The sequence below is a fragment of the Vanacampus margaritifer genome, chromosome 19 (assembly GCF_051991255.1).
Source record: "Vanacampus margaritifer isolate UIUO_Vmar chromosome 19, RoL_Vmar_1.0, whole genome shotgun sequence".
NCBI lineage: Eukaryota > Metazoa > Chordata > Actinopteri > Syngnathiformes > Syngnathidae > Vanacampus > Vanacampus margaritifer.
The window spans coordinates 3506010-3533405 of NC_135450.1; the positions used below are offsets into that span (position 1 = coordinate 3506010).

Consider the following 27396-nt stretch of genomic DNA (forward strand, 5'->3'; position numbering starts at 1 on the left):
TTAATGGGCTTTAGGTGAACTGATGAATACACACACGCTCGCACGCACGCACGCACACACACACACGCACATACACATACTCACCCACATACAAAAAAAATTATATATATATATATATATATATATATATATATATATGTGTGTGTGTATATATGTGTATATATATTTTAAAAAAAAAGAGAGAAAAAAACATTTTTTTTTATTTGTTTTTTTTTTTTAAAAAAAGGAGAGCAATGATGATGTCAAATCGAATGAACAATACTGAGCTCTAAGAAAAAGAAAAAAATGCAGTTTGATGGATGTCGGCAGGAGTGAGTTTTTGTAGCGGTTCAGCCTGGTTCTGGGGGCCCTGAATCTCCTGCCGGAAGGCAGTAGCTGGAACTCATGATGCAGCATGTGAGTCGGGTCATTAACAATTTTCTGGGCCAGTCCGGTGACGGACCGCTCATAAAGCATCTGTAGGGAAGGATGATTCCTGACCCCCATGATCTTCATGGCAGTCCGCACCAGACCGGCAATCTGTGACTTTGACTGCAGTCAGGTTGCCGTACCAGGCCGCAATGCCGTATCTGATGATACTTTCCAATGCAGCCCGGTAGAACAACAGCATGATCCTCTGCTCCACTCCATAGACCCTAAGTCTGCGTAGGAAATAGGAAAAATTTGTCATTGTTGTAATTAAAATGTTATGTATCAAACGTACCAGTATGGGGTGAGTACTCAAGTGTGAATGGTATTGGTCTGATGTTGATAATTAGATTAAAAAAACAAACAGATTTACATAGATACATAGAAATCAGACCATTAAAAGGCTTTATCTTATCTGTCTGTACGTTAGACACAGTTTGTAGTTTACAACAACCTTATTACGAAAAACATATATATATATATATATATATATATATATATATATATATATATATATATATATTATATATATTGCCCCAAATACACAACAGTTAAAGTTTGCTATAGATTGCTTCGGTTTTGAATTTTTTTTTTTATAAATATATATATATATATATATATATATATATATATATATATATATATATATATATACGTGAAAAGTTCAAGTCAATCACAGACTCGTCGTCTCCTCCCACCGTGAGCACAACTTTTGGAAAGTTGAGGGGGAAAAAAGTCTCCCTCTCGCGATAGTACCTTGCTTATGCAGCCGCCATATTGTGTGACAGTATTTTGATTCGTATCTACTGGAAGTGAGGAAAAAGAGAAAAGTGAAGGGCTGTCGAGGGGAGGGGGGCTGAAGAAGAAGAGCTGTCAAAAAGGTATTCCCGAGTCTGTCTAAAAGCGGAGGGCTGGGGCTTGCTATCCCTCCCCCGAGCGTTATTTCGAGGACACATTAAGGCCCGGGGCCTCGGAGCAACTTCGCTTTTTCGTCTGCCCGATACTAGCTGGACCTTTCTCGGCTTCTCCTGTGCCAGCGCCGCGGCCCTCTGGAGGTCCGGCGGCGTTCAGGGGTGTCGAAGGCGGCCCGAGGAGCGGCGGCGGAGACGGAGAACGTCAAGTAAGTTGGCCACAAGAACTTTTTACCTGTTAGCACACACCCCTGTACTATTAACAACAATAATCATATTCCTTTATGTCAAGTTTAAAAGTACTTTCACCACTTTTCAGCGATAAGCGCTACTAACTTTCTAACTTTCTTGAAGAAAAAAAAAAACGATAAAACTTGAGAGAGGTGTGGAAAAAGTTTCTGTATAACGTTACAGCAGTCGGCTAGCTACGTTAGCCAACTAACTTTTTGAAGTGGGAGGCTCTCAGTCTCAGGCAGGATAGAGTATCTAACTCAAAAGTCATGAATGTCCTGCATATTTTTATATATTAATACTAATATTTCAGGTCGTTGAGCTGAATGATGCGACACGTTGGGCTATTTTTTCCATTGAGCTCAGTCGAACTGTCTAAATGGATGGAAAGGTTAAACAATTATTTGATGACGCCCCATTACCCACTGTTTAACAAGCCTTTAAATCAAGCTAGTCCTATGTAATTCATTACTACTCTACTCATTGCTGTATTAAATGCACGCTATGGTTGTGTTGCGTGGTGTTTCACCTGTTGCTTGACCACTACTGCATGATATGTCAGGTGTGAAATCTCACCACTGCGTCATTATGAAAGACAATGCAATGAGATTTAAATGCTATGTTTTAGGATAAGTCTCTTGCCTTCCCTTCCCTTCTGGAATCTTTTTTCATTTAATTCATCTAACCGGATCAAACCCAATCAATTAGTGTAACTAAAACAGCCACACGGTGAAACAAAAAGTCAAGAATTTTGCACGATTTTGTGGCCCTGGGCCAGTTGCTAAAATACAACCGTCCCTGTACTGAGCAGCAACAAAACATCTCACATTAAGTACCAAAACAAGAACAATTTGTACTAAGCTGACCTTGACAGAGTAGAAAGTTTTACCAGAGCATTATGAAGAAGTTTATTCTTACCATTTTAGTCGTAAATAGTTAGTCTAGAAAAACTCTGTAACATGTAACAATCCGTTCATCCATTTTCTATACTACTTGCAGAGCAAATATAGCCAAACATTATAGGGCTATAACAATTCACCATCAATCCGATATTTTTCGTAATGTGTCATTCTGTAAATAAAACAGTCACAGTACATTATTGTATATTTAGCAATATAGTGCCAATACATCATATTGGCAAACTAAAATAAAAACAAATAAGCTGTCGCTCAAAATTGGAACTGTCATTATCAAATATTTTTAGAAACGATTCTTCTGTTGATTATGGTTTGCTTTGTAATGTATGTCAGAAAATAGGGGTAAATGTTGATCATTGTGATCCAAAATGAAAGTGTTTTTTTTTTTTTTTTTTTTTTTTACAAATGTTTCAATTTGATTAAACACAAAAGACAAAAACAGTATGCCTACAGAAATCAGAGATTTTTTTGTGTGAAGTGAAATCAGGGAATTTGGACAATTGCAAATTAAACAATGGCTCTAAAGGATTAATAGATTATCAAAATAGTTGTTGATTTATTTGATGACCGATTAATTGCGTCACTTCTACAAACTATTTAACGAAAGCAAATATAATAAAAACAACTATTAATCTTGTTAATTGTTTTGGCTGAGACAAACTTTTAGGGGTTGGCATCTCTGTAGGTCTTAGGTCTGTCTGTCACAAACATATTTTAGAATAGATTATCCTATCAAAACGGGTATTCAGTGCTCACACAAGGGTCATTTGCAAAATGTAGAATACACACTAATGTATTGAAACACCATATATTGTGTTCTACCTAGCAATGATTTCTTCCCCCAGCACTATTCTCAATTGACACTTGTTGTCTTTCTGGCATGTGTTACCTTTTCAAGTGCACTCAACTGTCTATTGATGATGACAGATAGATTTTGATACGCTGATGATAATGCGTGACTCTGTCAATTAATAGTAGAGGGTGTGCACTCAGCAAAGTGGAAATCGGTTTCTTCAGTTTTAAGTTGTTGAACAGTCCGTTTTGGGATGCTGGTCGAATTTCCATTTTGCTCTGCTTTCTAAACATTTTTTTCTCATGAAAATGAATTACAATAAGTCTTTATTAGTCCCACAATGAGAACATTTGGGAAAGTGAATTGTAATTACATGTCTATAATGCAGTCCTTAAGGAGCAACAGTTTAAATTACACACGTAGCTACTTTAAAGGCTCTGTAAAATGAAGTCAGAGATGTGCTTCTAAATGTATTATTTATAAAAATCTGCAAATGACTGGCATCCAGTACACAGTGTACCCTGTCTCTTCCCCAAAGTCAGGATAAGCGGTATAGAAAATGGATGCATGTTTGAAGATAATTACTGAAAACATGTGCAAAGACTGAGAACTAGCACTCAGTTGTGGAGGAGTTGTGGCGAAATAGTTCTTCACCATTTTCACCAGATTTATTGTTTATTGTTGGATGTGGCTAAAATGGTGCCAAGTGACACACTTCAGCTTGGACACGAGTCCCCCCTCCCCCACTATGTGATCACGTCAGAACATTTGTTTGCATCAGTAGTTTACTCGACACAATTGGAAGTTGCGTAGTTATAATTTACTTGGCCCATAAACTAGATGGGCCTAATACAGAGCCTGTCAGCCTATCAAAATTCACTTCCAGAACAATTTATCTTGAGTTTCCATATTTTTAACCTTTGTCAAGAACATTATCGCGGGAACACATCACTGCAGTATATTTTGTAGTGAGATTGAAAAAAATTGCAAACTGTTCGGAACTTTTTGGCCAATATGACCCATGATTTTTCATTTTGTTTTATTTTTTTAAGTATCCAGAACGTACATGTACCGGTGTACTGCTGAAATAAGATGCTTGCACATCCACCTCCCAGTGCAGAGGACATGAGATTGAGTCCAGGCTTCGGCCTTCCTGGGTGGAGTTTGCATGTTCTCCCCGTGCTTGCGCGGGTTTTCTCCGGGTACTCCGGTTTCCTCCCACATTCCAAAGACATGCATGGCAGGTTAATTGATCACTCCAAATTGTCCATAGGTGTGATTGAGAGTGCGGATGATTGTTTGTCTCTGTGTGCCCTGAGATTGGCTGGCAACCAGTTCAGGGTGTACCCCGCCTACTGCCCAAAGCCAGCTGGGATAGGCTCCAGCACCCCCGCGACCCATGTGAGGACAAGCGGTTATGTCGCGATGGCCTCGACAAACTGATGCTGAACGCATGCGCAGTGATACTTTCAGCTCGCTTAGGCAAATCAGTTCGCCGTGCAGTACACAGGGCGTAACAAAGTCGCGTTCAGAAATTTGCGTAAGAAAATATGGACAATCCAGTTGTTGGCAGCTCTGCCTAAATCCCAAAAATACATCTTCCCTGGATGCCACAAATTACTCTCTGTCGAATATTTTGTCCACCAATTGATGAATCAGATAACAAAACAAAAAAAATCCATCCCTTTTTTCAAAAACATGACATTGACATTGCAAAAAATGGACAAACATAAATTATGATTCAGTTACTGATTTGGGACTGTAACATATCAGAAAACAGTTTGCTTAAGTATAATCAAATGTTTTATTTTGATTCAAAACAAAGATTAGAATGCTTTCATGGAGGACTACAGAACATCAGGACAATGCATTGTTGATCAAAAATATTTTTTGATCAATTTGAAAATTAATTGTCAATTAATTGTTGCACCTCTAATATGATTTGTAGTATTATATAAAATATGTGTGGTTACAATTCTCCAAGGTGCAAGTGCAATCAATCATTAATATGTCAGGGAGAGAAATGCAAGCATGCTGAATTGAAATCTTGTTAGGTGCGTCAAAGTCTTGCGCATGACCAGGGTTGGGGAATCCAGGTCCAGAAGGTAAAAACCCTGAAACAGTTTAGCCACAGGTGCTTCTACTCAATAGGTGGAGGCGAGCTTGTTTACCTGCCAGCTGAGTAAAAGCACAGCTGGCTAAAGGCAATCTGTGGCAGGGTTTTTTACTTTCTGGACCTGGATTCCCCAACCATGCGCATGACATCATGCTTGATGGTGGTACAAACTTAAAAGTTTTGTTCCACAATAGAGGCATATTTTACCTGAATATTTTGGTTAAAACTTCACAATCTTAAAGGTTTTCAATTTACAGGTTCCCTTGTCAAATATTTGTAGTTGGGTGGTAGGTTGTTGATAACAACTGAAAACTATAACAGTTATAAATATATTGATAACCATGACTTTTGGTGACATTTTCATAGTTTCATTTCTACATACAAGCCTACCTGACTCTTTTACAAGCTCAGCTTCTTGTTTGCTATCCAACCTCTTCAAGATTTGCTTGTCTTCCCTGCTTAGCTGCTTTGGTTCAGTGAAGCTTAATGCAAAAAAAAAAAAACTCCAAAGAGCTCACAGTGCTCCTCTGTCACCTTTCAAACAACTACAGCTTCCACTCTGTTGTCATAGCTGTAACTACATATAATCATTCATTAGCTGCTTGTGCATGCAGTGACTTGCAGTCAACATTGCACTTCCTGACCAATACACTTCCATGGCCAACCGTTTATAGGTGCAGAGCCTTAACTGAAACCATGTGTGCCTCGAGCTGGGCAATTGTTTGCTAGGAGGCCTTGTGAGTTTGTCACTCGTTTAGAGACTCAGCAACGCAGCTCAGAGCCTGTTAATTACGTGCTAAATCAGGTTTTTAATTAAGGATTAAGCAGTTTTGCATAAGGCTATGCTGGTAATTAATTTGAACGGATGTTGTCAGGCTAATGCTAATATGTGTCAAGTTTGTCAGCGTCACTAGTACTGCTGAAACCCTGTAGTGAAAATGCTAGGACGCTTGTTGAAAAATGAAGCACACTTGTTGTTGTATATACAAACATGGCTGACACTTAACCAAGCTGAATGAGTGGTATTCTGTCAAAAGCTCTCTACACACACCAGAAACTTGTATAAGAGCTTATCACTAACTTGCTGTCTGGGAGATTGTTGAGTTACCAGGAAATGTGCGCAAATACAGTGATCCCTGAATATTTGCAGTCTGGACTTTTATTAATTTTTTTAATCTGTCATTGGCTGAATAACTTGCTTGTTTGATGTGCATCAGGACTGATAGCTATCACAATTAATCAAATCAAACGTGCAGATTAGTCACACCATATCTAAGGGTGCTTATACCTTGGTGTGCTTGGTCAGGTGTGAACACAATAACTAAAGTAAAGACTGCAGATCAAATCAATCGACTGTGTTACCGTCATGATGCAGCTACAGTTTGTAAACAGCATGAAACTGGTGAATAAATGAACAGATCTGGTTTAACGTGCATGTGGTTAGCATATCATGCTCAAGCTGCTTGTCTTATTTTAATTGTGTGAAGGAGGTTAATGTGCTTGCGACGTCCCCTGAGAGTGTTCATTGCTAATCAGTACTCTAGCTTGATGCATTGTCCAGACAATGTGTAACAATATTAACAAAACCATAAACTACGGATGGTAAACTTTGGCATGAGGCCGATATGATACATATCTCATAAGTTCTCTGATGACACAGCTATCGTCAGCTTGCTGCAGGCCGGCGGTAGCCCACTGGACTATTTCTCAGAAATAGAGAAATTTGTCCAGTGGTGTGACCAGAATCATCTTGTGCTCAATGTGGGGAAGACAGAGGAGGTGATATTTGATCCAAAAACTGTTGGTGACCACAGGCCAGTCGTCATTAAAAGCAACCACATCAGCCAGGTGGGTTCATACAGGTATCTGGGGGTCCACATCGACAACACACTCAGATGGAGGGTACATGTTGGAAGTCTCTGCTCCAAACTCCAACAGCGTCTTTACTTCCTACGCAGACTTAGGGTCTATGGAGTGGAGCAGAGGATCATGCTGTTGTTCTACCGGGCTGCATTGGAAAGTATCATCAGATACGGCATTGCGGCCTGGTACGGCAACCTGACTGTGCAGTCAAAGTCACAGATTGCCGGTCTGGTGCGGACTGCCATGAAGATCATGGGGGTCAGGAATCATCCTTCCCTACAGATGCTTTATGAGCGACCGTCACCGGACTGGCACAGAAAATTGTTAATGACCCGACTCACATTCTGCATCATGAGTTCCAGCTACTGCCTTCCGGCAGGAGATTCAGGGCCCCCAGAACCAGGCTGAACCGCTACAAGAACTCATTCCTGCCGACATCCATCAAACTGCTTAACAACCGACATTAACTCAGTGCAATAAGATATATATATATGGTGCAATGTTGTGTACATACCCATGTGTGTGTATATATATATATATAGAAGTGTGTATATGTGTGTGTGTATATGGGTGTGTGCAATGTACTTCTCTACACATGTATACTCCTGTGAAGACTTCTGTGAAGTCTTCTACTTATTGCTGCACTTCTTATTTATTTAATTTTAATTTCATCTCTTTCTATTCTGTTGTTTTCTCTTACTGTAAACTGCAGCTGGACGGAGTCCAGGAAAAAGTTCCCCACGGGGAAAATAAAAGTATATCGTATTGTATCGTATCTCGAACATACACAGGCTGTGATTTGATTGAAAAATATATTTTGGAGCAGAATGGTTCAATACGATTTGATTCAGTTTAGGAGCGATACGATTCTTGATTTGATTTGATGTTCATTTCGATATTCAAAACAATAGCTAACACTTAATCGCTAGTGTTCATGTTTCTTAAGGTTATTTTTAGATTACAAATGAACACGTGAGTTTAATGACGTAATTTAGAGTAGTTCTCAATTCTCTTACCTGCTTCTTGTCGTATTTGTGTACATCACCGGTGTGCCACAAACAGAGAATGAGATGCTTGCAGTAAGCTTTTAGTTTAGCTTGTGTGTTAGCGTCGGGACATACCTGTGTGAAGTTTAAATCGATACGTTGGATAATCACGGGACTTATTCTTTGGGGTCGCGCAGTACCAACACCGGAACGTATAAGTGGCGTTGAAGAGATGTACGGACTTCTGGTATTGTCTCCAGTTGCATATTGACACTCACTGTAACACATGCACACTGTGCGTGTGCCAGCCTTGGTTTTGACAGTGGGCAAAATACAAAAGGTACGTAATGTGTCATTGGATTTAATGTTTACAACATCCGGGGAAATTTAAGCGTCTATGAGTGAACGCTACTTTGCTATAACTCTGTAAATACGAAAGTAGTGAATAGTGACTAGGGCTGGGTTTAAAAAAAATCTAATAATCAATATTGAATCGATTTTCATTTTTGAGCCTGAAATGGATTCATAAAACCATGAATCGATTATTTTAATATCTCTTTTTTTCCATAAATTTATAAGAAAATATAATTTTAAAGGCCAAATTTTTTTGTATTGTAGTGTTTTACATGTGCTGTGTCCAATGTTTGTCATTTTCTATGCCCCGGGCTACACAAAAAATGGATGGCTGTAGTTTGGACATGCCTAATATATCTCGGCTCACTGTAGTCATGTATGCTGTTTTAATACAGCCATAGCAGCATTGGCACACGACTTCAGTGTTTTCTTTCTATCTTTAGGGGACCAGAATAGTTGTACTGTGAACATTAAAAAAAAGAAACGTTTTTAGATGTCAGTATTAAGCAGATTAGATCCACATTTAATTATGAACTTTTTGGATGACAAAACAAATCAGATCTGTATAGGATCGGTATCGACCAATCCTCGAGGCTTCATTATTGGTATTGTTATCAGATAGTAAAAAGTAGTATCGAGCCATCCCAAGTGTCAATGCAAAATAATTACTTAAATTGCTCTTGTAGCCAGTGACATTTGATAGTGTGCGCTGTGTTCAATGTGTACTGTACTGTGTCAAAATTGCAGAATAGGTTCCTGCTGTGGTTTGAGTGAACTACTTCACGTGCACGTCTCAGTTTGCATCCGGAGGAAAAAGAGAAGTACCACTACCACTGACTTACCTATTTTATTTCCTGAGAACACACATTTACATGCACAGTTGAGTCCACTACAACGAGCATTGATAAAACAACAACTTTTATTGGATTAACTTGATCGTGACTTTTTCCTTCTACTCTCTAATGTGGCTACAACGTAACAATGTATTAGACTGCGTGGAACCACACTGCCCTTCAGTGGCCAAACCGGGTACTACGTGAACAGCGCTCCAAATAAAGGCACACACAGACAAAGGCAAGACAGTATAAAATAATTTAAATAAAATCGATTTTGGGACATTTAAAATAAATTCTGAATCGTACTAAATGAGAATTGCGATTCTTATTAGAATCGATTTTTTGGCTCACCCCTACTATTTACATTGTAGATTTTCACTGAAGGCATTAAAACTAAGAATAAACACATGCAGAGTTATGTACTTATTAACAAAAAAAAGGTAAAATAACTGAAAACATGTTTTAGATTCTAGGTTCTTCAAAATAGCCACCCTTTGCTCTGATTATTCCTTTGCATTCTCACCTCTGGGAATTCCTTCAAAACTGGTGGAAATCCATTTCAGGTGACTACTCTTGAAGCTCATCGAGGGGAGGCCAAGAGTGTGCAAAAAAAATCATCAGCGCAACGAGTGACTATTTAAAAAAAATTACAATATAAAACATATTTTCAATTATTTCACCTTTTGATGCCTTCAGTGACAATCTACAATGTAAATAGTCATGAAAATAAAGAAAATGCATTGCATGAGAAGGTGTGTCCAACCTTTTGGCCTGTACTGTACTGTGCATGCACAGGAGGCGAATAAAAAATACTTATGCAGTATTTCAGCTACCATTGCCATAGATGCCTTTACCTGGCAACAGGCTATCTGCATACTGCTATGTAGGGCTGGGCGATATGGCCAAAAAATAAAATCTCGATTTTTACAGTCATTTAGGGTGAAAACGATTTTAATTGAATGCATCCAGAAAACATTTAATGGTTTAATTTATTCAAAAATAATTCCTGTGCAAAATGTTCAGACAACAATAATGTATACTGATTCTAAATCAGTTTTTAACAATTTTAGCATTCATAGTTTGTGCTTAAATGCCACAATTAAGGAGTTGGTAGTTATTGTAAACATGTCTTGTAAACTACCCATCCAGCATTCTGCCACTTGTGCAAAATTATAACTCACTAAAATATTTTGATGTAACAGAACATAAGAACAACTTGAAATAATCCAAAAGACAAAATTAGATTTCACGATTTAGCAAATTTTCAACAATTCAATTTTTAAAATGACGATGTATCAAATTAATTTGATTTATTGCCCAGCCGTACTGCTATGACAAATGGTCATAATACAGTTCTGTAAGTTTTTGACCAATAGATGTTACGATGTACTGCTGTAAACGGCATTTGCTCAAAGTCATATATTGATGTAGTGGTGGCTTTATGTACTGCAATCTCCTCTATCTGGATCCATGGATCACTGTTTCGGTTGTCTGTATACATGATAAAATAGCTCAAATTCTGAGTTAGCATTACTTAGCGCATTTAACTTGACTGTGAGAAATTCTATTTGGTACGATTTTACTTTTCTATCTGTATCTTAAAAGAACAACTTCATTCATCAAACCTGTTTCTTCTTTAATTCCGTATGAAAATACCCCCTAAAGCCCTGTATGGGTTATAATTTGTGTGTGGAATACAGGGCCCGCATACATTTTCCAGTAAACCTGCTATGATATGAATGTAATCTCTTTGGCTGATGGGCTAAACCAAAGTTTTGAGAAGAAACAAACAGAAACAGTAAATGCACTAATCTACAGTTTAAATTTGCGAGCATCCCTTACTTTAGATCACCATAGAGGTTGTTGTTATTGTTGTTGTTTTGAATCCAGACTAGAGCCATTTATTTGTCTACATATCAATGAAATTATTAATTATATTAGTCTTGTTATGCCAGCTAAATATACATGTAATACATTTTAAAAGCAGCATTTTGTGGGATGGGCACATACTGTATGTAAAAGACACAGTCTTTGTCTGTACATTTAATTGCCACACACTCTGGGCGAGTTATAGCAAACAAAGTATGACTTTTATCCCCAAAATTGTCGGTGTGATTAATTTTGTAATAGTTGTTTGCCTCTTACAATTCCATCACTTCACGTGCTTCAGTTTGCATTTACAGTGCTCTCCCATATGTCCCGTATTGACTGAAAACCCTCTTTTAAATATGGGATACAAGATGTCGGGATGTATGCAAAGCCATCACCACAAAAAACGTCTCTTTTGGCTTCCTTTGGATGTAGCACTTTATCTAATTGGAACCAGAGTACATGGTGTGTTAAACAGGCGTGTTTTGAGAGACAGCAGTGTTTTTGCCATTGTGGCTTTGTTAGTGGCAGTGTTAGGATTGGAGCATTGATTCCCGCCCTACATTTTTCAAGTTTTATTTGACAACAGAAAGAGCAAATTCTATCTGCCCTGGATTCTGAGTGTTGTACTGAACTACGATAAGTTTTAGCCATCCACTTAAAACCAGTACGAGTTGCATGAATCTCACAAAATGCCATTTAATGTTTGTAATGATCAGACGAGTGTAAGATTAGTTGCTTAGTTGCTTAAGTGTTTTTTCTTTTCTTTTCTTTTTTAAATGTATTTGTTTTTATTATATATTCAAATGAAATGTCAAGCCACCCAGTGTCATCTTCTTCCACGTCACTTGATGGCTGTTTGCTCAAATTTCCCATTGGCTCAACTTTTTTTGTCCTTGACCCACGTTGAGAAATACTGCTTTAATGTCAAAAACAAATAATAACATTTTAAAAACTACAATAGGCCATCAGCCTTCTTTCATCCAAAAATCCACTGCTTATCCTATTGTTGCTTATCATACATCCTCTACTTACTTCTGTAACAATTTGAGTGACAGCAAACAGGAATATGGTGAAGCTCTTATCTTTAGCTGGTATGCTCCTTGAAGGTGCAGAGAGAGACACTGACAAACACTTCCTCTGATAAGAACTTTCTTACAAACACCAGAGTTTGCATTTTCACATTCAGCTTCCTCTGTGTTGTACGATACTGTTGCATTGTGTTGTAAACAAAAGGTACTTAGAAGAAAGTAACCTAAGTACTATGAACGTAAACAGTTAGTTACTCCCTTTGTGGCTTTTCGTATAAATCTGTAATTATACCTTGCATCAGTTAGGTTTGCAACTACTGTACTTCGTTGGTGCAATGGTTTATGTGCATACTTAACTTGTTTTGTTTTTCATAATGGATGAGCTACTCTCTCCAAGACAGGTGACTGTCTTTTATTGGATGGGAAAATTGATAAGACCTTACAAGATACACTTGAGATGTGATGAAAATGGTATTACAAGAAAGTTGACCTAGTTTAGTTGTTAGTTGTTTAGTTTAGTTTAGTTGACCCCGCCACCCCTTTACTCTAAAGACTAGTTGCTGCACTGATAGCTCCCTGAGTGTTTCCAGAGCTTACGCTACATCCTGAACCAGCATAATAGTTTGGGGGAGGTTGAGAGGAGACTGGCGTCCCAGTTTGTCTACAGCGTGTCTGTTAAACGCAATAGTCTTCTAATATTATAGGCAATGAGGATGCATTGACAATTTAACATACACTTTTGTCAAATGCTTTATGGCATACCTTAGGAAAAATAACGTTTAAACTTAGGACAAAATGGTGCCAAATAAACTTCGACCCTAACAGACCATGCTGATTAGACTTGTTCAGTGATTTTTAGTCTCACTTATACATTCATAACTTTGTCATTTTTTTGTCTTTTGAGTCATGTGCTTAGCACTGAATAAGCACTATAATTCAAAAGTGATAGAAGTCCCAGTGTAAACTGTTAATGTACAACTTCACCTTTATTTTAAGATTGGGACATAGAAGCGCCTATAAAGCAATATGCCTACAGGTCAGTTTACTCATAATGTGACCAAACAGAGGCAAGATAAGTACAGTAAGGGTGCGCTTTGTGCTGTTACTGTTCTCGAGAAATACTGTCCAACCTTGTTCAATACTTGATGTTTTTAGCACTTATCTGTAGATTCCATTTTAACCAGCTGCTTTTAGTTGTAGTAGTTAAGGTTATGCATACAAATATAATGTAATATAATACGTTGTTTTGTTTTGTTTTTATTACTGATGTATAATAAATAAATAAATAAATCAGGAACTTGACATGTAGATGGGAATTGGATTTTATAACATTTCCGATAATTAGTGCTGTCACTAATGACTTTTTTTAAAAATCGAGTTGCCTATCAATTAATTATTCCATCGATTAATCGACAGGCCGTCGCCAATAAATTATTAAAATAGCTTTGACGCATGCATTTTTGCATCGACCAATTTTTGTTGTGGTTGACCCAACCGACTTGGTCGACTTTTTTTCCTAAGCCCAGCTGCCCTACTGATAATACTCAAGTGCTTGATTATATCTGCGCTAGCTTCTGTGTGGAAATTGAGAAGAAGTTGATGGAATAAGGTTTTCCTTTAAAATATGTATGATTTAAGAAGAATTGCCAATTTTGCCAATACTCAAATGGTTTTCATTAGATCTGCATCAATATGAAGATTAGTAAGGACTGAGAATCAGTATTTACAAGCATGATCCCACTTGCGTTTTTTCTGATACAAAGCAAACAGCAGGCTTATCGCTGCACTGCTTATCCTGTTGCTAAATTCTGGCACCGTGTCGTCTCCCACCCCTTCACAAATGTTTCCTCCTCGATGCATCGCAGAATGCTTGACTTATTCTGAGCTGTTTGTAAATGCCACGGAGAGGCTGCTCTGTCCTTCATGTCTGCCCATAGTCTTTCATCTCCCCGGTTGTTGTGCTCGCTAACCATGGGAAAAGGCTTTGATCTAGCCTTCTATCAGTAAGAGTGTGGGCCTCAGGCTCTTACATTGCTCCCTCGCTGTCTCACTCTGAAAACATATTGTCAGGATGTGGTAGAAAGTAGATTCCACCCTACTGCAATTCCTTTTGTTTGTTGTTTGCAGTGCTAGTGCTCTAATTCAGCCAATGTTTTGCACAATTTTGCATCCAGAGGTATAAGCACTCGAGTAGAGAACCACCATAACTGTTTAAGAAGTGATTTCCCTATCTTCTGATACTTTTTTGTACGAGCAAATACCACTGGTTTGGGTGACCAGGTAATGACAAAGCAGGATTGGAGAATCTGTTGTTTTAATTAATGGGTTGCAGCTGCTCTGCATGAGTCCACCTACCACCAACTGAACCTTCCCCTATGGCAGGAGTCGGCAATGAAGGCCTTATCTACACGTAGCCAGGGTTTTTGAAAACGGGAGATACTTTTCTGCATTTTGCCCTGTCATCTACACATGCTTCAAATGAAAAATAAAGGTTTCAAAAAACTCCGGCCAAAGTGGAGATTTGAGGATTTCTCCGGATCCGCGTTTGCGTGTGACAGTCGTAAACGGATATTTACGTCATCGCTCTACACACACACCACTCACACACTTAAGTCAAGCAGCTCTCGCCATTGTTTAAGGCGGGTGTACTGCTCACCTGCTCTGTGTCATATGCAAACATCCACGTTGGATGAGATCAAAGTACTGGGCGAGTGAGCAGAGTTGTCCAAGTCGTTTGTTTCAATGCCAGAAGGCATTGTGGTAGTTAGTGGCGGGGGAGTATAAAAGAACGACTGTCCAATATCCGCTCCTGGGTCCGTTATCCGCTGCCAGCCAGGCAATATTTGCTTCTTATATTCTTCGTATTTTTGGTTAGGATTGCTCGAGTTATCTCTCCCCTCACAGGGGGAAACTCATTAGACGTCTTGTGAGATGCTTATTGCATTGACTTGTGTTATACTGTATGTATAGCGGAAGGTTTTAGTGACTAGAAAGTCAAGTTAAGTCTATTCTGCAATTCCTGGTTCCTTCAGGTGTATTTTTGAACTTATAAATAAATAGTATGTGAGCAGAAAGAAGAAAAAAAGCTCAGGTGTGCGTGTGCTCCAGACACGAGGGATGCCAAACGTTTGTGCATGAGAGATTTGAACGCAGTGGAAGGAGAACATGTCAAAATAGCGGACCCGTGTGATCTTCCATTACAATGCTTTTTGTGATTGTAAGTTGCATAAATAAAGTTGTTATAAAAAAAAAAGACAAGCAAGCTTTATGATGCACTCACTCTTCCTGATTGTCTGTTAACATACATTTTTTTTTTAATATAAAAAAAGAAGAAATTCTTGTGGGAAGTCCGTGACATATTGTGGAAGTGACGTCAAGAGATAAGCAGTATTTTGCCGCCTAGAGGCTTGGCATGCTTGTAAATTAGCTTAAAAATGCGTGTTTTTGGACCAATTATGTCTCTATAGTTAGGTTAAAAGTGAAAGTATATGTTCACAGTAATTACTATTATTGTTAATGTATTCCTTACTATTATATTGTTTTTCTATTTATAATCATATAGATAGGTATAGATAGGTATATCGTGGCAGGCCTAAGAAATAAATGCTCTTCAGCTGGGTAGCAAGTATTCTGTCTAATTGTGAAATAGGTGCCTTGCCTCCACAGATTAGAAAAGACCGATCTAATTTCAATAAATAAATAAATTTCTCTCCTAAATAAAATTATTAAATAAGTCTTATATGATGCATATAGACTAAGGTGTCGAAAATCATATCCAATATGGATATTGTATTATTATAATTATCAACCTGATGATAAATTTACCTGAATGAGTTTAGCTCATGCTAAAGTAGCTTCTTCATTGCTTCAATTATGGGACACAAACATCCATACAGTAATTCTCTCTTTTTTTTTTACTATAAACACTACCACAATGGATTTGAAACGAAACAAACAAGATGTGCTTTAACGGCAGACTTTCAACTTTAATTTGAGGGTATTTATTAAGTTAACGGTGTTGAAATTCTAACAGTTTGTAAATATGCCTCCCAACTGTACAGGATGATCACATATCCTCATGTAAGCTGAGTTTCCATGATTATCAAAACACCTTAGTAACAAACATAGCGATTTCCAGCAAGTTGTAATTCATAGTCATCCATTTTATGTACCAGATGTTTTGATTATGATGTAAAGATTTGTTAGCGGTGGCTTACGATGGCGACGCTAGTCAAATCCAACTGCAGAAGCCTCCTCCAAGCCTCTGAGGCAGGATGCGCCCTACTGCAATATGATTGCATTTAGGTCACGTGGAGAATTCAGCCAATCATTAATGTATTTCTTGTGACGTGGTCACATGATTAATTGCGTGACTCAGCTACGGGTGCCTGTCTACAAATACAGCCACCCGATAAGCTGCGTAACCCACAAGGAACTGGAAAGCAGCACTGTGACGCAACGCGTTGAACAAAATTACATTTTAAGTAGAACGGCTCATAATTGAGGCCCTTTTAATACAGTGATTTATTGTGGCATCCCTAATTATCATCCCCTCCCCCCATCAACTTCATCAGGTGGGCCAGATATAATTGTCAGTGGGCCAGTTATGGCCCATGCGCCACTTGTTGCTGGCCACTGCGCAATGGTGTTGTAGGGATATCTCAAAGTTTGCTGTGTGCATCTCTCTTTGTGCTGCTTTGGTAGCATGTGTGCTATGGATCAGTTCATGTTCTGAAGCTCTGGCATCTTATGCACACCTGTTGGTGCCAGTCGGGACACAATCAATGTTGTGTCCCTCCTGTCATTTACTGGCTCCAGCACAGTTGAGGACTGCCCTTAAAAATACCAGCTGTGTATTTGTTTGTATGACAGATATACTGCATGCACCGCAGGGGACCACCTCAACTTCCCAGCAGAGGCTGAAAATTACAATGTGTTGCAATTACTTTTTTTTTTTAATCAGATTTTTATGTACCATTTGCTCTTGACAGCCAGTAAAGTCACAGAGGACACTGTAGTATGAGACTGTGATGCAGTTCCATGTGCTGAAATTGCTGACAAAAACAGTTTTATGTACAGTATAACAACACCTCAATAGAATGGGACCTCAATTTTCATAACCAAACCATATCAAAAAGTCTGCTTAAGACTGAATGTATGAAAACTGATACATTATTTTTTATTGGAAATATTAATATGAATACAGTAAATCCGTTTCAGACTAATGCTGCATTCACACCAAAAGCGGGAGAGGCGTTTCGGCCAGCACATTACGACACTACATTGCAGTCAATGTACTTTGCACGGACGGGCGCATAAGTGCTTGGGGCGGCGCCGAGGACGCGTTTGGAGTGCTAGGACACGGTGCGGTGCAGCGAAATCCGCACATTCGTGGCAAAAATCCGCACACTCGCCAAAGTTGACACAAGCGACCAAAATGAGTTTCCTCCGCAGGGTGTCCGGGCTCTCCCTTAAAGATAGGGTGAGAAGCTCGGCCATCCAGGAGGGACTCGAAGTAGAGCTGCTGCTCCTCCGCGTTGAGAGGAGGTTGAGGTGGCTGGGGCATCTGGTTCGGATGCCTCCTGGACGCCTCCCTGGAGAGGTGTTCTGGGCACGCTGGAGATAGTATGTCTCTCGGCTGGCTTGGGAATGCCTTGGAATCCCGCTGGAGGAGCTGGTTGAAGTGGCTGGGGAGAGGGAAGTCTGGGCTGCAACCCCTCACGGCCCGACCTCGGATAAGCGGCAGAAGATGGATGGTGGAGTATCTCGTTTCCAAAAATTGTTAATGTGTAGAGAGAAAGTAGTAACAATTGACCTTTCGCTAACTGCGCCCAAACCACAACCCCAAACAGCCAAGGTCCATCAAGCTCATGTCTGCTCCTTTGAAATGCATTGTAAAATCAATCCAGAAAACCTCCATCAGTTGCCATAAAACACTACAAAAAAAGCTGTGGCCATCCAACAAGCAAAATGGTGAAGCGATTTGCCCATGGACTGTGTAAATCGGACACAAGGTATCCCTAGAGTTTGTCACGTCGATTCCTATTCTTTCCATTACCAAAAGCCAAAAACAAAGCTGGATTCAATGTGAACGGCCTCACCCCCAGCTAAATGTCTCCAAGATAAATAAACATACCTATGTTTGCGCCAAAGTAAGAGCCAGTAAAGTAGCTACATGTGCTAGGTTAAAACCATATAGCTAACTAGCAACCAAACAAGGTAAAAGATAGCTTTTAGCTCTGTTGTCAAATCATCCATAAAACTAGACATCAAAGTCCTAGGTAGTTTATGCTGGATCTTATATGAGAAGCTCTGTGAAGTTGTTTCATCGATTTACAAACTGAACATAGCATTGTAGCAGGCACTTTGAACTTATTTTGTTTTTATCTTTCACGTAGCATTTTGTGTTACCTCAGAGTAAACAACCGTTTTGTTAGAGACAGTTGTTACAGACTGTTGTTGTTTATCTCACTTTGCTTAAGACCTCTATGCCTTAGACTCGATAGTTGTGAAGTCCACTTTTCTGCATGTTTTAATATTATGAATATATCCTCCCACTGCATATTGTAGACCCCTTTGCCTCAATCTGGAAGATAACACTCCACAAACACTCACTGATGCTCTGGTCCGTTTATTTCCATTGTAAGTGTCCGGAAAGATGTCGGAAACCGGAAGCGTCACATTAGGGGGGTGGAGTTTTTGCAAAAGGTCAATTGTTCATGCAATCCATGACGGAACACGCAGCCATGGGTAGGTCAACTTCAGAATAAAATCTTTCCAAATGTAGTAATTCGCTGACATTCGTGCCTTGGTCTAGGGGTGGGTGATATAGCTTTAAAATTCTATTCCAATATTTCAAGGAAATGTGCGGAGACGATATTTTGGAGAATATGGGAAATAATTATTGAACAATATATTTGTGCTTCTGAATAACAGCATTTTTGTTGCAGAGTGCACAGAATATTTAATCTCCTCCCCCCCACAACCCACACCCAAATTGAACTGGAAACAAACACTGGCCAGGTCATGTTTTCCTTTTAGGTTCTAAAGTGTGTATATTATACACAGGATTTTACAGTAGTAATGACCGGCAAGTTACGCTGTTCACATGTGAGCCAAGCTCACAAACTGAGTCTGTTTGTGAGTTTTTCTGTTTTTAAGTTTTTCTGTAGCAAAGAGTGACTTTTAGACATCCATTGTTTGATTAATGAACTAAGGTTTATCTAACTACAGCAACGCTACTTACTGCTTTGCGGTCGTATTTTTACATAATTCACAAATAATCATTTATAGCACTGCCAGAGGAGCATGGATGTAAACAACATCAAAGAGAAACGTAATTCCATGGTTTGGTTTTTGATCATTTCACAAGGCGGAAAATGTTGACCTACTTGTCTTCCAATCCTCAACCTGTGAAACAAAATGTAAAAAAATAAAATAAAATAAAAAGCCGGAAAAGCATTGACATTATTTAACTTGAACAGCAACAACCAAAACTAATTTTCATGCATGCCAAATCCCATAGAATGTGTTGTCAAATCTTGATATACAGCCCGACAGTGTGAGTTGAATGACTTGGGATCTGGATAAAGGCAAAATGGCATTTCAGCAGTAGAGGAGTAACATGACTTGGCTGCTGTTTGTCTTTTGGTTGGCTTCAAGGTGGGGAATGATACTCCTAGCAGCTGCAGGAAGCATTTCCGGCTGCTTGTTTTCTTCTCAGCCAAGCACATTGAGGTCATTGCAATAGAACCAATGCATCAATTCTGCCACTGTGGTAATTAACTTCCCATACATATTCTTATTATGTTTATAGAATTATTATCAGTGAGTGACGTGCGGTGAGTTGACTGCTGAGTCGAAATAGAAGATTAGCCTATATTTAAATTTTGACCTTAATTGAAACATTTATTTTCGAAGCTTTTAATTACGTTTCGATCAATAACACACTGTTCAACAATGTAATATCAAGAAAAACAAAATAATATTTATGATAAGGCCAAAGTGCACTAACCAAGACCTATCATTTTTGAAAGCGACGTACTATTTTACAGTCTGATGCTGCATTTTCTGTTGAAATTGATTGGTTGTTTAATAAAAAAAAAAACAGTCATAGAAGCTTCTTGCGTGCGTGTGTGGAACAACTTGATTACACAAGTGCTGTAGTGAACTGATTAAGAAAGAAGTTCTGCTAATGTCCTGCAGTCTGTGTTCTTCAAAGAGCATGTTGACACACTGTAAGTGCTTTTCATAAGGCAATAAAGGGTGAAGATTTGACTGGGGCATACTTGGCATGTCATTGCTAAGCGCCCCAGTGCAAACCATCTCATTGTGTTCAACTGCCAAGCAGAGAGTGTTGAGAGATGACACTGCCATTCTAGCCTCAAATATACCTGGACAAAATCACCAGCGTGAATCCCTGTACCCCTCAACTTGAAGTCATATAGTTAAACTTAACTACATGTCAATTTAGATTTTTTTTTTAATATTTTATTTTAGTTTGATTTTGACTTAGTGTAATGAGAATCTCTGTCTTCCTGTCTTCCTGCATGTACTGTTTGTTACTGAACAAACTGTGAAAAACGTTTTAAAAGGGCATGTTTATAGCCAGTATCTCCCATGGCTGCCATATCTACCCTTTAAAAACCCTACTTCCGCTTTCAACCTTACCTCCTACAGTATGTTTGATTGTATTGACAAAATGAGCCCCCGGTCATGTGACAGTGCTGGGGCATGGGATGGGCAAATGGAATAGGCTGTTTAGCTTGATGAAACATTTGCAATGGCAGTAAAGTGCAACTAAACCTTACAGTACGCAAAAGGGTGTAACACACAACTTTGATGCGGTTTATAGTAGGATGGGAAGACTCTCTGCTTACAACTCTTCTAAAGCTAAGCCATGTGATCACTTGACTTACAATTCTGATTAGTGAATTAATTATTGACAGAACGCTAATATTATCAAATACGAATTGAGAGGGACGTACAGTATATTCACGTGCCCAGTGCCCAGATAATTGCATTGACACCTGTGGAAGGCAGGGCAGCATTTTGACTCTGCTGGGCAACAAATGTGTTCCAAAGCTGCCCTGTCATCCAGAAAGCCTTGACAGAATGTGATGAGCTGGGAGAGAGAGTAGTAGCCTAATAGCATCCATGTTGAACCGCGGGCAGAAACAGCAAAACATCCAGAACTGTGCTGCCAGGATCTTGATGGGGGTGCGCAAATTTGACCACATCACCCTCATCCTGAAATCACTGCATTGACTCCCGGTGTCCCTCAGAATAGAATACAAGGTTTCCCTCCTCACCCATCAGTGCATTCACGGTTATGCCCCACAATACCTCAAAGAACTCCTCACACCAAAGACCTTCTCACGAACCCTCCGTTCTACATCCCCAAACCTCCTTCAAACCCCCAAAACCAAACTCTGCACTATGGGCGATCGGGCCTTCTTCTCAGTGGCTCAGAGGCTGTGGAATGCTCTTCCTGACCGCCTGAGGGCTCCACAGCCTACTGACAATTTTAAACGGGCTCTTAAAACTTTTGTTTTTGCAAAAGCTTTTTATTAGACTTTTTTACTCTGTAGCACTTTGAGATTGTTGAAATATAAAGTGCATTACAAATCAAATGTATTATTATTATTATTATTAATAATAATGTGCATTTGAGCCTCCAGGGCTCAGAATTATTTTGTGCAAGCCTACACATTGAGCCAATCTCCAGACTATGAATATGATGAAGGTTGTTTTTTGTTGGATGGATGTTTTTGTCTGCAACTCTGCCGGTTTTTATATGGTTGATGCAAAAAAGACAAGACAGATACTCTACTACATACAGTACATGTTTTGTCTTGCAGCATCAAGGTTTTTAATTGATTCATTACTCTGCATGTGGTGACCTATTCCTACCTTTGCTGAAGCTCAAAAACAAATACAAAAAAATAAATTAAAAGAAAATAGTAATCATGAAAAGCAGCTCTCGAGAACATGCCATGGGGGAGAGTGATTCCCGATTGCATGTTGTTTCTTTAGAAACGCTACGAGGCTTACCTCGCTTTCTTTATACCCGTTTTGCATTGCTTGGCAGAGAGTGAGTGGCCATTCAGACCCATTCTGTGTTACTACGCAGAATGCGTTGCGACGTAAACAACAATGTTGGGTGGCATACGTACAAATAAAGTTTCTACAATATGTATTAAACTGGAAATGATTTTTGAAAAACAAATCTAATAGTTATGTTAGTCAAATAAATCATATAGAGCAAACTTGTCATTACAGTCGGAGTTCCTTTTAACTAGGGATGCACCGAAATGAAAATTTGGCCGAAACCGAAAATAAAAAATGCTTGGCCGAAAACCAAAACGCCGGAAAAAAAGTTATGACAATTTTTACTATCGTTGTATTTATTATAATTAATTTAAATTTTAATATTATTATAAAATATTTATTTAGCACTGGCATTTTAACAAAACACAATATAAATTGAAATGTGCCCACACCGCTGACATGTTGGCACATTAAACACCAAACGAGGGTTGAGCATTTTCTGGTGGGGTGCGATTGCACTTTGTACATCAAGCGACGCCCCTCTCCTCCGGTGTGCGCAATGACCCCGGGAGCATGAAAAGTCAGCGAGAAGCGAGGCGGACACTAACTCCCGCGTTCTCTGTTTAATTAAAACAGACTCTTGCTTGCAGCGTTTTTTTGCTTTTCAGTTGCCGAATATTTGGTACATCACTACTTTTAACGCGGTTCTAACCAGACTTCTGTGAGTCTACTGCACATCTAAGCACTTGGGGTGTGTTCACAATAGGGGTGTGAATTGCCTAGTTCGTATCACGATTCATAGGTCGCGATTCGATTCAATACCGATTAATCCCGATACAAATCTATAAATTGATTATTGCGAATTTTTTTTTAAACTAAAATTTTATAAATACTAATCAGTAAACTTTTACATGTACACTGTAAGATTTGTATGAAAATGTATTCATTTATCTGAAAATTCAGGCTTATAACTGTTTGAACAGCACTAAAATAAAATATTAAGGCTTAATGTTCCATTAATATAACATTCTTCCATGCTTAATGTGTGAATCCTAACCCTAATAAGTAAGACGTTTTGTTGAATATTCCCATAAAAAATGTATGCTTAACTCTTTCACTGCCACTGACGTTAAAAGACGTCAAGTAAAAACCTACGGAGGGCTGCCAATGACGTTAAATGACGTCATCCAATTTTTTTTAATTTTTTTATTTTAAACGGGTCCAGGCAAGCCTTCCGGAGCTGTGGTGAAAGTTTCAATTAGGTCTGTTGTGCCTAATGACTATTTTTGGCCCCTAGCGATGACTCTCTTTTGACAAGATCGGGTGGGCGTCAGTAGAGGCGGAGCTAGAGCGTCGAGCAGGAGATGAGAACGGAAGACAAAGGAAAAATGGCGACCGGTTGCGAGCAGCTCACGCCCGAGCCGTTTTTTTCAAAGACCAAAAACGCTAAAGAGCACATTGATGACGACGATGATCATCATCGATGATGATGGTGGTGGTGACTCCGTGGATGGAAAGCATTGACGCGGCAGTAGGAGACGTGGGGGGGGAGCTAGATGGCTGAGGAGGAAACGGACAAGGCGCCCGTTTGCAAGCAGCTCTACACTTACAAGACGAAAGGCATCGACCAACGCTAAAAGAGCACATTGATGACGACTATGATCATCATCGATGATGATGATGGTGAATCCGAGGTTGACGGCGAAGTTGCAAGCGCTGACGCGGCGGCTATGACCACGTCATAAACGCGGAGCACAACCGAGCACGTTCAGGCGGACGTTCAATCGGACGACGAAGAGTGCCCCGAGTCCAATGCATATTCATCGGAGGAGTGTGTACAGTCTGCTACTTGCTATTTATTCCTCGGAAAAAAAGGCCGTCAAGAAAGTGTAACGTTTGCACGCGAAACGGACCAAAGCGAAAGTGAAACTCAACTGTTGTGCAAATCCTGGCGTCTCCTTGCACGCAGGAGAGCGTTACAAAAAGAAAAACTTTTTCTGATGAAAGATGAGAGTCCAATCTTTCATTTGGTAGTATGTGTGTTTCCATAGTCCAAACACAACATTTTCTGTGGACCTTGAAAGATCAGTCAAAATGCTTAAATCGGCTGGCACTGGGGACAACCCGTTTCTGAAAACGTCTGGCAGTGAAAGAGTTGAAAATCGATTCGGCTGCATATCGAATCTATTTGAGAATTGTGCGCTGTAATATCGCAATATTTCATGCTGCCAGCGTCTGCTTCATGAAATAAATAAATATGAGAGCAGCGTGTTTTTATTCATTGATTGATATTTAATTCTATTTATATATTTATTTTTATATTTATGGTATTTTTGTATCTCGTTTTTTATTTTTGTATTTATTTTTACTTGTATTTATTTTGTTATTTTGTAAGTAAATTCTACCTCCTTATAGTTTCTCACAGTGTTTGAAAGGCAGCAATAGTTTGTAAAGATTTGTCTTCCTTCTAAACATGCTGTTGGGGCTTGTCAGTTGCCGATTGTTTGGACAATGCAATAATAAAAAAATGAAAAACTGCTGCGTGCACTCCTGCCCTGTTATTGCTTCACACATTGTTTTGCGTTTCATAGTTTGATATTCAGCTTGCTTGCACAATCTTATATTTAGATTTTCTTCACATTTTTTATACAAAACAAATGTTTTTGGTGTTGAAAATTCTATTTTGAGTTCAGTCTTCGGTCCTCATTTTGATGAAGTACGGTCTATAAAGGACACTGTGCAACCCCCCCCCCCCCCATCACCATCATCTTGGTGCGTGATCGGATACCTAAAGAAGAACTTTGCCAATGTAGTAATTGGTGGTAGGCTTGCGAAGTTAGGTTGTTGCATTATATTAGTTAACCACTAGGTGACACTATATTATACACACTGTCACTTTAAGCAATTTTAGAAGCCTACTTTTATTTATTTACTTTTCAACGTTCAAAGGCTTTTGTTAGTGTGTTAAAATGTTGTCAATGTGTGTTCTTTTTGTAAATTTGGTCATCTGCTTTTATTTTCTCTGCTTTGCTTCTGAATGTCATTAGCTGTTGTGTTTGTAAATACTTATAGGTGTTGTCTTTGCCTATGTGAAACACATTGAGTTGCTTTGTGAATGAAATATGCTTTATCCAGTAAATAAAGCTGCCTTGCCTTACCTGCCTTATATTGGCTTTGTAAACCAAACATTACGTATAATGAAACTTGTACACTTTTGTTGATGCTGTGTTTTTTGTGCTTGATGGTGGTGTTATGAATTGGCAAAATGCCTTCCTTCCATAAAAAGGTGCTTCTGAAGTACTGTAGATAAAATGGAGATAAAAATATGTATTTTGTATTGTGTGGGTGAAGTTCAGTGATGAAAAATTATTAAATATTACATTTACACAATGGTATATTTGTTAATAAATTGTGTTTACAAATTCTTAAGTAACTGGTATTAAATAAAGTTGATCAGTTCTGTCTTAGTGCATGTGATGAACATGCATCTTAGATATGACTTGGATGAATGAGCCATTGATTTGTTGAGTATGTTAAATCGGCTGAAAACCACCCTCGATGCCCAGATAACTTTTGAACTTTGCCCTGATAACAACCCGGATGGTCATGGCATCCATGATTTCCATAAATATTTTGAAATGTGAACTTTTAACTTTTATTTGTAGCTGTAGCAACTAACTGTGAAGTCTTCCATGGCAATATCCTTACACACTGATGCCAGTTTTTAATGAGGGCAATGTCATGGGACATTCAAAGTTGGTTTTCTGCTAACTGTACATGCAGAGATTTCTCCAGATTGTGTGAATCTTTTGATGATAGTATGGGCTGGACATAATGAAATCCCTAGATTCCCTGCATTTTTATGTGGAGAAATGTTATCCTTTAAACTGTTAGACTATTTGCTCACGCAGTTGTCTACAAAGTGGTGTACATCACCGCATTCCTTGCTTGTGAACAACTGTACCTTCTAGGGGATGCGCCTTTTATCCCCAATCATGACACTCACCTGTTTCCAATTAACCTATTCACCTGTGGAATGTTCCTAACAGGTGTTTTTGAGCATTTCTCCATTTTCACAGTCTTTTGTTGCCCTGTCTTAGCTTTTTTGGAACGAGTTGCAGGCATCAACTCCAAAATGAGAGAATATTTGCAACGAAACAATCATCAAAGTTTTTTTTAATGCCCTCTATGGACAATAATAGCAGTATTATGCTAACAGCAAAATTAACTGTGCTGTATATATGTATGTAAAATAAAGGTCTAATTTGAATATTTCAAATGACATATTTAGAGGCTTGAATAAGTCCATAAGTCATAACAATAGAATTTTTTTCTGCATGCCCAGTTTTTCACAATGGCATTTTTCTGAATAGCACAAAACTCTTGTAATTTTGCCAAAATCAGGCATTTCCTTTGAAGTGAGGTAACTTAATCATTTATGAATATTTTTTCACTTTCAACCGCTCAAAATGTTCAGTGGCATCAGACTTATCTATACATATATAGTTTTTATTCTTATTTATTTTTTTAATGCCCCCTATGGACAATAATAGCAGTATTATGCTAATAGCAAGACTAACTATGCTGTATATATATATAAAATAAAAGACTAATTTGAATATTTCATATGACATAGTTAGAGGCTCAAACAAGGTCATAAGTCCTAACAATAGATTTTTTTTATGCATGCCCAGTTTTTCACAATGGCATTTTTCTGGATAGCACAAAACTCTTGTAATTTTGCCAAAATCAGGCATTTCCTTTGAAGTGAGATAACTTAGTCATTTAGGAATATTTTTTTCACTTTCAACCGCTCAAAATGTTCAGTGGCATCAGACCTACAGTATCTATACATATATAGTTTTTATATATATATATTTTTTAATGGCCCCTATGGACAATAATAGCGGTATTATGCTAATAGCAAGACTAACTATGCTGTATATATATATAAATTAAAAGACTAATTTGAATATTTCATATGACATATTTAGAGGCTTGAATAAGTCCATAAGTCATAACAATAGAATT

The 27396-nt window shown here is 38.6% G+C and overlaps 1 protein-coding gene across 3 annotated transcripts in view; it reads left to right on the plus strand.

The window, feature by feature from the left end:
- The first annotated feature begins 1186 nt into the window (after positions 1–1186).
- Positions 1187–27396, plus strand: part of tab2 (TGF-beta activated kinase 1 (MAP3K7) binding protein 2) — a 46649-nt gene continuing 20439 nt past the window's right edge. For 2 of the 3 annotated variants that reach the window (XM_077553435.1, XM_077553438.1), the window contains exon 1: positions 1187–1528. The gene's annotated coding sequence lies outside the window, so the exon portion shown is untranslated. The remainder of the gene's footprint in view (positions 1529–27396) is intronic. The other variant, XM_077553437.1, reaches the window with a different exon arrangement.